Source organism: Dermacentor albipictus, chromosome 1 (genome assembly GCF_038994185.2).
Source record: "Dermacentor albipictus isolate Rhodes 1998 colony chromosome 1, USDA_Dalb.pri_finalv2, whole genome shotgun sequence".
Lineage (NCBI taxonomy): Eukaryota > Metazoa > Arthropoda > Arachnida > Ixodida > Ixodidae > Dermacentor > Dermacentor albipictus.
In genome coordinates, this window is record NC_091821.1 from 523,267,086 (window position 1) to 523,279,515 (window position 12,430).

The 12,430-nt window shown below is 47.7% G+C and overlaps 1 protein-coding gene and 2 long non-coding RNA genes across 6 annotated transcripts in view; 2 read left to right on the plus strand and 1 right to left on the minus strand.

Moving 5' to 3' along the window:
* The window catches only part of LOC139054912 (uncharacterized), a 152,061-nt gene that overhangs the window by 72,334 nt on the left and 67,297 nt on the right, over positions 1-12,430 (plus strand). The window lies entirely within an intron of this gene.
* Positions 1-12,430, minus strand: part of LOC135908127 (very long-chain specific acyl-CoA dehydrogenase, mitochondrial-like) — a 460,653-nt gene that overhangs the window by 6,310 nt on the left and 441,913 nt on the right. The window lies entirely within an intron of this gene.
* Positions 434-6,685, plus strand: LOC135908129 (uncharacterized). The gene is made up of 2 exons (XR_010566212.2): positions 434-841; positions 2,761-6,685. It is a non-coding gene; the product is annotated as an uncharacterized lncRNA (long non-coding RNA).

Below are 12,430 nucleotides of genomic sequence, written 5' to 3' on the forward strand. Positions count from 1 at the left end.
CTGATGATGATGATGATGAGTTCAACGCTTCCTTCCGTCCCTAACACTGCAGCCTCACCCAGAGGAGAGTCGGCCGAAGCACTTTCCTTGCAATTCGGTGACACAAGTGCTTCGCTTTGAACCTTTGAAGAGCCGTTGCTGGTGGGCCACATATTCTGCGATAGCTCCAAGTTGCGCTTCTGAATGCTGGTGTCACTTCTTGCGGTAGCCGCTGGCTTCACCCTATAGGACACGTAACCAGGGAACACACTTGGCGGCACAACCTTCGGCTCTAGCTGCCGCTTCGTGCAGTTGTCCTTAAAATCGGACACTTGCAAACAACAGAGTAGTTAGACGTCGTGTTCTACAACCAGTCCTTCCTCGAGATAGCCTTCAGCAATTGTTCACATGTGTAGTGGCTGCACGTCTACCGATAACCTACACGTGCGCTACTGCGACACGCCCCTTTGATAAGAGCTTATATACCGCGGCGCCGAGCATAGCGGGCGCACTTTTTCCCAGCTTATCACAGTCGGCGGCCCAGCTGTGCTGGTGCTCGCCAGTCACCTTGTCAATGGAATAAAGCAATTCCCTTTGCGTACTGTCCCTGCAACCGCCTGGTTCCTGCCTGCCTGGAAGAACACCACATAATGGCGACGAGGATCAACGCATCGACAGCGGGACCCTGCAGCTAAGTTGACAGTCTCTTCTTCGGAACCGACAATACTGCAAAATGGCCTCGCAGCTGGGACAGATGGAACCTTTTGACGACTCGACCAGTGACTGGACGTCGTACGACGAGCGACTCTCATCGTATCTGAGGGCAAACAAGGTTCCAGCCGACCTTCAAGTCGACGTTGTCGTGAGTCTCATCGGTCCGAAAACCTACCAACTGTTAAAGTCTTTGACTGCTCCCGATACGCCTACATCGAAGTCGTTAAACGAGTTGAGAGAAGTTTTGAGCAAACACCTGTCGCCAAAGCCATCCGTTATTGCCGAGAGCCAAGTTTTATCGCGCCGTGCAGGGCGAAACGCAGACGATAGCTCAGTTTGTAGAAGAGATACGCAGGCTAGCTCAAACCTGCGATTTCGGTTCTTTTCTCGACGATGCGCTTCGCGATAAGTTTGTGCGTGGCATGCGGCGAATAAATATCTAGAGACAGCTGTTCGTCGAGGACAAGCGCTTAACTTTCCAGAAGGCAGTTGACCGTGCTCTGACGTCCGAGGCCGCAATGAACAATGCAGTGACAGCCCATGATTTATCAGATAGCGGTGGCCTAGTTCACCGAATGCAGGGCGGAAAGCAGAAGAATAAGTACGCAAGTAAACGTACCAAATCTCAGCAGTGTTATCGCTGTGGTTCTTTTAAGCACGATGCGCAAGCGTGTCCGCACGTACGAGCTACTTTCTTCGAATGTAACCGGCAGGGGCACATACGCAGAATGTGCAGAGCAAGAGCGCAACCAAAAAACCAGAAGCAGTGTATGCGCACGCTTGAGTGCAAGACCCAGCACGACTTCACTATAAGCTCCACAGTGTCGACGTGTCACGAACGGCACCCATAATGGTAGGCGTAAATGTAGAAGGAACTACCGTAAACATGGAGCTCAACACTGGAGCAGCAGTATCGGTCATGTCGCACCATCAGGCTAAAGTGTACTTTCCTGGTGTTCGTTTGCAACCAACAAAGATGCAACTGAAGACGTACACAGGGGAAACCGTAAAGCCTATAGGAGTAATGGATGTGCTGGTCTGCCACAATAACCAAGAGGCACGATTGCCGCTTTAAATTGTTCCGCCAGGCGGCATACCGCTCTTAGCTCGCAACTGGCTACAGCATATCAGGCTAGACTGGGGTGGCATTCGAGGTCTTTGCAAGGTGTCCACTGCGTCAGGCTGTCCACCTGCAGCACTAGAAACGCTGCTACGGAAAAACGACGACCTGTTTAAGGATGAGTTAGGGACCATACAAGGAGAGCAGGCAAGCCTCAAGTTTAAGGATGACCAAGTGCCTCGTTTTCTAAAAGCACGGAGTGTGCCTTTCGCTCTTGTGAAAAGGGTAGAGGCTGAATTGGAAAAGCTCGAGAAGTTTAGAATCATTTCTCGTGTCGCCAGTAGCAAGTATGCTACGCCAATTGTTCCCGTAGTAAAGAGCGACGGGTCGATTAGAATCTGTGGAGATTACAAACTCGCGCTGAACCCAATCCTAGATGTAGAAACGTACCCGCTTCCAAAGCTGGATGAGCTTTTGGCAGCATTAGCTGGCGGTCAGAAATTCTCCAAAATTGATTTAAGTCGGGCTTATCAGCAAGTCGAGATGGACGAGGAATCCAAAGCCTACCTGACCTTGAACACGTCCAAGGGCTTATATGTTGTTAACCGTTTGCCTTTTGGCATCACCTTAGCGCCGGCGATCTTTCAGACGATCATGGATAATATTCTGAAGGGCCTTGACGGAGTTACTTGTTACATCGATGACGTCATTGTCACCGGAAAGACTGAACTGGAGCACCTAAAGAATTTGGAGGCGGTATTGAGACGGTTATCAGACAGAGGCATTCGGGTAAAGAAAGAAAAATGCGAGTTTTTCAAAGACAAGTTGCAGTACTTGGGACATGTCGTGAGCGCGCACGGAATTGAACCGGCAACTGACAAGCTAGAAGCCATCGCAAAGGCTCCGCGTCCCACGGACAAGCAGCAATTGCATTCACTGTTGGGCTTGATAAACTACTATGGCAAGTTTGTTCCTAACCTGTCAAACGTCGTTTTACCCCTAAACAGATTGCTGCGACTCGATGTCCCCTGGGCCTGGAGTGACGAGTGCGAAGCAGCCTTCTCGCATATCAAGCAGCCGCTCTCGCAGCCACCGGTTCTCGCTCACTACGACTCCAGTGCGCCCCTGCAACTGTCGTGTGATGCATCGGCATACGGTATAGGAGCTGCCATCTCTCATGTGGAGCCAAATGGTCAGTGCCATCCGGTTGCGTACACATCACGTACCTTATCTTCAGCGGAGGTCAACTATAGTCAACTGGAAAAAGAGGCGCTCGCTCTAGTTTTCGGCGTCAAACGTTTCCACTACTATCTTTTCGGGCGTTCATTTGTTCTCGTTACTGACCACAAACCCTTGCAGACAATTTTCGGTCCCAAGACGGGAATACCAACTGTTGCCGCAGCTAGACTGCAACGCTGGGCTTTAGTTCTGTCTGCTTACAATTTTACTTTGAAGTATAAGCCATCGAGTCAAAACGCTGAAGCAGATTGCTTATCTCGATTGCCTCTGCCAAGTGAAAGTGAAGAATGCTCGGATGACCAGTTTTATCTCCTACGCATGCAGTCCTTGCCAATTAACTGTCGCGATGTGGCACGCGAAACGGCCCGAGATCCGATTCTAAAGATAGTCATGCAGCACGTAATGAACGGTTGGCCTGAGACCATCGTGAGTGAAGAAATGAAGCCGTTTTTTCACAGACGCCGTGAACTTTCTGCACAGCTAGGGTGTCTTCTTCTTGGAATGCGTCTCGTTATTCCTCGCAAACACCAGTCGCTGATGCTCGAAGAATTGCACCAGGGACATCCAGGAATTGTTCGGATGAAAGAACTAGCACGTAGTTACGTGTGGTGGCCATGCATCGATCGCGACATTGAGGCCCAAGTGCGTTCTTGCAACTCCTGTTTAACGCAACGCGCGATGCCTTGCCCGGCTCCTTTGCACCCGTGGGCATGGCCAACCAGACCACGGGAACGTCTGCATATCGATTTTGCAGGGCCTTCCAAGGGCGCCATGTTCTTGGTTGTGGTCGACGCTCACTCCAAGTGGCCGGAGGTGTGCCAAATGCGAGACACGTCCGCGGAAAACACAGTAAACCGTCTCCACGAAATCTGCAGGTTTGGTTACCCTGAAGTTGTGGTATCTGACAATGGACCGCAGTTCATCTCAGCTGTGTTTTCAAACTACCTTGAGAGCATTGACACGCGCCATGTAAGGACGTCAGCCTACCATCCGAGCAGTAATGGACAAGCTGAACGATTTGTCCAAACTTTGAAAGCGGCACTGCGGAAAAGTACTGCCGCGAGCTTAAGCACCACGTTGGGAGAGTTTTTGTCTTACAGGAACACTCCACATGCCTCCACGGGCGAGGCGCCGGCCACTCTCCTGCTACAGCGTAGACTCCGCACCCGTCTAGATGCCGTCAAGCCCTCGCTACAGCAGAAGGTTTCGACGCGGCAGTTCGTCCAGACAGTGCGTCGCAAGCAGCGCGCACGTGAATTCGCTGTGGGTGAAAGTGTTCTTGTGCGAAATTTCAGACGCGGTGCAAAGTGGTTGCCTGGGATTGTGTTAGGGCGGACTGGACCTGTTTCATACAGAGTTCGTGTGGAAACCGGTCGAGGTGTGTTTGCCTGGAAGCGCCACCAGAACCACATAATTCAAGCCAGGGATATGGACTTTCCGTACATCCCTGAACAGCGAGACGACCCCGAGCAGCCGCGACCCGACAGCCCCGACCCGGTGCAGCCAGCTTCGTCTTCTCTTCCAGCCACGGCAGAGCAGCGTTATCCTGCAAGGCAGAGGCGCCCTCCAGACCGCTATGTGCCATGAACTACTTTTTGTTTCAGTGCATGCGCCCGAACTACAATAAAAACGGGGAAGTGTAGTGGCTGCACGTCTACCGATAACCTACACGTGCGCTACTGCGACATGCCCCTTTGATAAGAGCTTATATATCGCGGCGCCGAGCGTAGCCGGCGCACTTCTTCCCAGCTTATCACAGTCGGCGGCCCAGCTGTGCTGGTCCTCGCCAGTCACCTTGTCAATAGAATAAAGCAATTCCCTTTGCGTACTGTCCCTGCAACCGCCTGGTTCCTGCCTGCCTGGAAGAACACCACAACAGGCAGCACTGTCGGCCGGTATTTCGTGAAAAGAAACACCTGGAGGTCTTTTCCATTAACTAGACGTAGACAGTGGAACACAACAGTAGCGCGCGGCTGCAGGAATTCATCTACTACACAACTCTAAAACACAGTCAATTCTACATTGGCACAAACAAAAAGGATGCAAAACATAGGCGCGGACAGCGTGCACAGCAGCAGTGACCGGTCCTGTCGTGTCTGCGGTAGTGTCAGCTCTCATGGCCATTTCAGCTGCATGGTTGAGAGAAACAGGAGAGGGTTCGGCAGGAAGCGCCCGCTCACACGACTGGCATATTCTTAGAGGAGGTGCTGGCTTTGATTAATGCTGTTTCGGATGCGGTCACTGCAAAAGGTCTGGAAAATGGCATGGCCGAAGGGCTCTTGCATCCGGAATTTCACAAGTTCTGATACTTGACTCTATGGGGTACGTGGTTGTGCTGGGAAGCTGTCCGAATTATTGGGCACGCCACCGCAACGACAGTGGTCACAAAAATACCCTTCTTGACGCAGGTCAGTTACCTTCCGAACGCGGCTTGTGTCCGCTCTAGAAATCGCTGTTTTCTTGCGATGTCGTGCCCCCCTTGTGTTAATGGAACTTGTTGTGGGCTGTTGTGTGAAATATTATCTCTATATATCAATGCTAACACAATTACTCTGCTCCTGTTGCTGTCGGGCGACGTAGAATTAAACCCAGGACCAACTGACGTTTCACCGCCGTCCATTGAAACTATTGCAAAGGCCATATCTCGCATAGAAACATCACAAAGCTCTGTTCTGTCCAAACTTTCTTTAATCCGAGCATCACAGAATAGCATCGAGACCCTCGTGACCAGCCTTTCGGCTCGCGTTGATGCCCTGGAGAAGATTGTCCAGTCGACTCAGTCAAAGGAAATAGGTTTAAAGGTGGACGTGAATGGTAGCCTTGCAAAACTTTCCACTGAAATCAAAGTCCTTACCGAAAAATGCGATGATGCAGAAAATCGCCTGCGTCGTTCAAACTTACTTTTTTTGGAATTCAAGAGACAAAGGGTGAGACTTGGCTTGAGTCTCAGACAAAAATAGTATCATTCTGCTCCGAGCAACTCGGTTTATCCGTTTGTACAGACGACTTGGAGCGTGCAAACCGACTTGGTCGTTACCAGCAAGACAAAACTAGGCCTATTATTGCAAAATATGCAAGATTTAAAGATAAATCAAGAATTCTTGCAGTGGTTTCTAAGTTCAAGGGCACGAATTTTTCGATTCGCGAGGACTACTCAGCCAGAGTTCGACAGGCACGAAGAAAACTTTATCTTCCTGGACAACAGAGCGGCAGATCATTTAAACTTCGTTTTGACAAGCTGCTGCTTGATGGCAAACAATTCACGAACAATGCTGAATCTGATTGTATAGTTGAACTGAGGGCATAGCGGTCACTGCGTCTCTCCAGGCATGCGCGCCCCCTCTTCTCCCCTCCAGACCTGCCGCGCCTCGATTACTGTCCCTGTTTATCAAATTATGTCGGTCTTGCTCGCAAACATGCGTAGTTACCTGCCTAGGAAAGACGCCCTAGAATCTATCTTCAAAGACAACAATACTGACCTTGCTATACTTACGGAATCTTGGCTGCATCCACATATTGCTGACTACGAGCTACTAAATGATAGCCAAACATACGCTGTTCACAGGATTGACAGGTTGGGGCGCAGGGGAGGCGGGATTTTGATTTTTGTTAAAGATAGTGTTCCCTCATATGTCACCAAATTGAACTGTCAACATGAAATTTTCTGTGTAAATATATCACTTCGGTCAAGTATGGCTGTGATTATTGCTTGTTATCGCGCTCCTGACTGTGATGTTTCTTTCAACCATGAACTAAATTCTGTACTAGCGAATCTTTACTCACGCTTCCCATCTGGGAATTTTATGCTCTGTGGCGATTTTAATTTTCCGGACATTAACTGGGCAAATCTAGACGCACATAACCAGCAATCCAAAGATTTTCTTGGCACAATCCTTACATTCAACTTTACTCAGATGGTTAATACGGCAACCCGTGGGGAGCACATTCTAGACCTTGCCCCTGTTGCTAACCCCAAAATAATAAAATCGCTATCATCCGTAGCTGGTCTAAGAGACCACAAATTACTGCTATTTAATATCTGCATCCCAGTTCCTTTCAGACAGTCCCGACCAAATACATTAGGGACTACAACAAAGCAGATTTTAGCAAAATTAACACTGAACTGAACACTTTTTCACATTTTTTTCATGAGACTGCTCCTTCTCGTACAGTAGATGAAAACTGGTTGTTATTTAAGAATAAATTATTACGGCTTGTTGAGAGACATGTACTTGTTGTTCGCATTCGCGGTGATTTAGGAAAACCCTGGTTTTCCAACACACTGCGGAGGCTGTCGGGAAGGAAAAAACGTCTGTTTCGTGATGCGAAACGCTCTAAATCTTGTTGAAAGTGGGACAAGTACTTCAAATGCCTGCGCAAATACACTAGCACTTTGAGACAATCCAAAAAGAAGTTCTTCCACCACGATTTGCCTAACATCATACGTGTCAACATCAAAAAATTTTGGAATATTCTGAAACCAAACAATAGCTCCAATAACATTTCCTTGACTTATCCTGACGGTTCAAACGTGCCGCTTGATCAGCGGTCAGACGTAACGAACTCATATTTTTCTTCTGTTTTCACTCGCGAGCCTGCACTGAATGACTTTGATTTGCCCATCCACAGTTATCCCCGTATGTTTCCCATTACAATTACTTCTCAAGGCATTATGAAACTTATTGATAACCTAAAGTTTTCTAGTGCCCCCGGGCCAGATAACAACACTGCTAAGATACTAAAAGGTACGAAAGCAATTTCCAGTCTAATAATACCAATAATTTTTACCCAGTCCATTACTGATAGTTCACTTCCAAATGACTGGAAGATTAGTAAAGTGGTTCCGGTATATAAGTCAGGCAGCCACTCTGATCATTCCAACTATCGCCCCATTTCCCTAACGAGTATCCCCTGTAAACTCCTAGAACATATAATATATTCGCAAATAGCATGTCATCTCGGTGATCATTCTTTCTTTTTCACAATCAGCACGGTTTCCTGCCTGGTTTGTCATGCGATACACAGCTTTTTGAATTTATTACTGAACTTCACTTGAATTTAGACTCATCACTTCAAACTGACATCATATATCTAGACTTCGCCAAAGCACGTGACTGTGTTCCCCATCAGCGGCTTTTGGGCAAACTTTCATGCCTTGGTCTCGACCCTCTCGCACTGTCATGGATCCGTTGCTTTCTTACTAATCGATTCCAGTACACAGCTACCGGAAATCATTGCTCAACCACTGCTAGCGTCATCTCCGGAGTACCACAGGGGTCCGTCCTCGGTCCCCTTCTCTTTCTCATCTTCATTAACGACCTTCCCAACGGCATATCATCCAATATCCGACTTTTTGCAGATGACTGCGTAATCTACCGTCGCATTACAGACCCAGCCGACCATGCAACGCTCCAAAAAGACTTATATTCATTAGAAACCTGGTGTTCCAACTCTCTAATGAAACTTAACATCTCCAAATGTAAAGTTATGCAGGTATCCCGTAAACACTCTAACAAGAATCACTCGTACTTTTTAAACTCGACAGCCCTATCCACCATTGAGTCGTATCGTTATCTCGGTATTACTATCAATAGCAAGTTGACCTGGTCCGACCATATAAAAAAATTGGCTACCGACACCAACAAATCACTTGGTTACGCCAGACGTACCCTTGCGCTGTGCCCCTCATCCACAAGAAAACTAGTTTATGAAACTTTTATTCGAAGTAAACTTGAATACGCCTCAGCTATTTGGAGCCTGCACCAAGCTTACTTAATTAATATGTTAGAATCAATACAAAATTGTGCCGCTAGATTCATCACTTCCAGATACAGTCGTGAAAAAAGTGTCAGTGCGATTAAATCATCTCTAGGACTCGAAGCATTGGTGTTGCGTCGGAAAATTGCTAAACTGTGCCTTTTCCAGTGACTTTATTATAACTTCCCCGAACTGCATGGAAGGCTTCTAATCCCACCAACCCGTACATCTCGTCGCCTTCTTAACTCTTGCAGCATCCAGCGCTTGCATGGTTCAACACTTTCCTTTAATCAATCGTTTTTGCCTAGCGCCATTATAGAGTGGAACAATTTACCAGACAGAGTTGTCAATGAGCGCAACCCCATTATCATCAAGCAGCTGCTTACTGATCACCTTAAACCCTAACCTTATAATGACCGTACTGTGCCTTCATTCTTTTGCGATTGCCGTCTCACATTGTGACTGTACTGCTGATTTGCTTTTGCATTTTATTCAGTGTGCCTCTTGGCTTTTTTTGTTGTTGTTTGTTTGTTTTAATGCGAATCCACAGGCTGAGTCTTGTAAGAAATTGTAACCATATCTTTGTTTCTATCCTTATCTTCTGTAACCCCCCCTCCCCTTATGTAATACCCCGACAGGGGTCCTTAAAAAAAATAAATGATGATGATGATGATGATGATCTGCCATCCAGAAAATCGCTCGTTGACTGTACACCGGCTACTCCTCCAACCAACGACACGGCATCAAAGACGATTCGTTACAATTCCTCTATGTCAGTTGAGCGAGCATTAGCGTGACTTTCGTTCTCTTTCAGTAAAATTACAGCTAATTTTTCCTGATAGAAGCACCAATTCCCGAGTTTTCCTTGAGTATTTCCAGACTATTCAAAAACCCCGAGAGCTCCTGGTGTTCTCTGTTGGTAGACATCCTGTGAAAAGTGCTGGCAGCAGGGAGCGAATGGTTCATCTGCCTCTCACTCCAACGGGTCATCGAAACTCGAGATTACACAACAGTCAATATTAAACGCATGGGAAGACAACTTACATGATGCCACGCCATCTCGGCATGCCCACTCTTTGCAAATATGGCAGATTACCTCTAGAGCAGGGTGCGCGGCTTCGTATGCACTCAGCCGCGCTAACAGCCATGCAGACAACTTCGCTGAGCAGCAGCGAGCAGACATGGAGTTACAAAGCCTTGTGGAGTACTTAGAAGGCAAGACCAACATTGTCCCTAGGGTATTTCGGCATGGACTATCTTCGTTTTGCTTACGCGACAACATTCTCATAAAAAAGAACTTTTCCCCAGCTCGTGCAAACTACCTCTTCATTGTGCCCACGCCACTCCGGCCAGAAGTCATGCATGCCCTGCATAACAATCAAACAGCCGGGCATCTGTGCTTTTCTCGTACACTCGCAACAATATGAAAAGCATTATTGGCTGCGCCTGACTGCCAATTTCGCCTGTTACGTACACACATGCAGTGACTATTAGTGACACAAGACACCACCGACAAGGCCAGCAAGATCGAGCATACAGCCGATCCAGCATCCTTGCCGACCGTTTCAGCAAATAGGAATGGATTTGTTGGGACCTTTTCCAACGTCAACATCCAGAAATAGAGTTAATCCTTTCAGGGTCAATAACGTAAATATACAGTGCCGTGAACAAGCCCAAAATGGTCGAAGCCGTTTATTTACGGCACTGTCTGTAAGTTTAAAAAGTGCGCTTATTTCCTAACTTTTTCTTTTCTGGCATGTGCTGCCACTATGTGGGAATACAGGGAATTTTTTTCTTGCGTTTCCCACTCTCGGTTTTTGTTGCATGGTTTGTTTTAAGGCTAGTTTACTCCAGCGCGTCTGTATACTCCCGCTCGTGCATTGGCACATGCGCAAGTGGGCGGTGGTTTAGGTTTTGTTTAACGGGAGTTTTGGATTCTTGCGCTCGCAAGACTGATGGCTATCTTGTTACTAATTGCACAAAGGGCGACCTCCTGCTTCTCGCTCGTTTAGTGCTCACAGGGGTGTGCATAGAAAGGATGCCTCTGTGCATGCGTTTCCTTTTCTTCTTTTTTTTGGAGACGCGCGAAAACTAGTTGCTTCTGGTTGGCGATAAAATGAAGATTAACAAAAGTTTGTACACGTTTTGCTTTTAAATGGGCACACAACCACACAGCTTTCTTGAGTGCGCTCCACCTAAGCAGTTCCATTATGCCATGGACGTAAGGGTTAGTGTAAGGGCAAGAACATTTGAGAGCTGCGAAATATTCTTGTTGCGTGCATTTTCTAAGTCTTGAACTGTGTGTATAACAATGCATAAAATTTTTAATTCTTATGAGTTTATTTTCTTTTTTTATTGTTGTTATTCACGAATAAACGGTACATATATATGTATTGTCACATGGTGGTGACGTTGAAGAACACAGTAGCAATACGCAGTACTGTGAAAGACAAAACTAACTTTTATTGGGCGAACCTGTGCCCACAAAAACAAGCTACAATTATAGCACAACGATAGCGGCGAACACGGTCGGCGATCGTCGAAAATCTGATCAGCGGGTCAAGCACGTCGGCTTTTATAGAGCAGTCGTCGAATGTTCCAGACTAATCATTCGGACCCGCGTGCCTTCCACAAAGTTCTACACCATTCGCGTCAGGTGATGAAATCAGATAACATAAGGTTCGGCGACAACAGACAGCGGATAGAGGCATCGATAACTTTCCAGAAACTTCGGATACATGCAGGCACGTCCGACGCTGTGTGATTACATTCGTTAGGCTGCGAAACGTGGTTGCCCCATAAAGATAAGTAGACGTGTCAATACCCCCCTCTTAAATAGCATCGTCCCGATGCTACAAATATAAGAGAGTGAAACACAAAAGGACACTTATTAAAAATAAGTAACAAAACAACGAAAAGAAACAAAGTCCAAAGGTCAGTTACGCGAAGCCCCAAAGTACATTAACGCTGGTAGTACGGCTTGAGTCGCACAACATGGACTATTTCAGGTCGTGAGCGGCGCTGCTGTGACAGCGAAATGCCGTCTGGCACGACCTCATAGTCCAGTGCGCCAATACGTCGGATGATCTTGTACGGTTCGAAATAGCGACGAAAAAGCTTCTCGCTCAGTACTCGTCGGCGTATAGGGGTCCAAACCCAAACACGGTCACCGGGCTGGTACTCGACGAAGTGTCGTCGGAGGTTGTAGTGTCGGCTGTCGGTCCTCTGCTGGTTCTTGATTCGCAGGCGGGCAAGCTGTCGGGCTTCTTCGACGCACTGGAGATAGGTAGCGACGTCAAGATTTTCCTCGTCAGTGACGTGCGGCAGCATGGCGTCGAGCGTCGTCGTCGGGTTCCTGCCGTAAACCAGCTTAAACGGCGCGATCTGTGTTGTTTCTTGCACCGCCGTGTTGTAAGCGAATGTTACGTACGGCAGGACCGCATCCCACGTCTTGTGCTCGACGTCTATGTACATTGCTAGTATGTCGGCGAGGGTCTTGTTCAGGCGCTCCGTGAGACCATTCATCTGCGGATGGTAGGCAGTTGTCCTCCTGTGACTTGTCTGGCTGTATTGCAGAATGGCTGGGGCTGCGATGATCGTGACTGTACCTCAGGAACTCCGAGCGATCGCTGGACTGCTTCTTTGACAACTTCGGCGATTGAGGCCAGTTGAGGTTGCGAT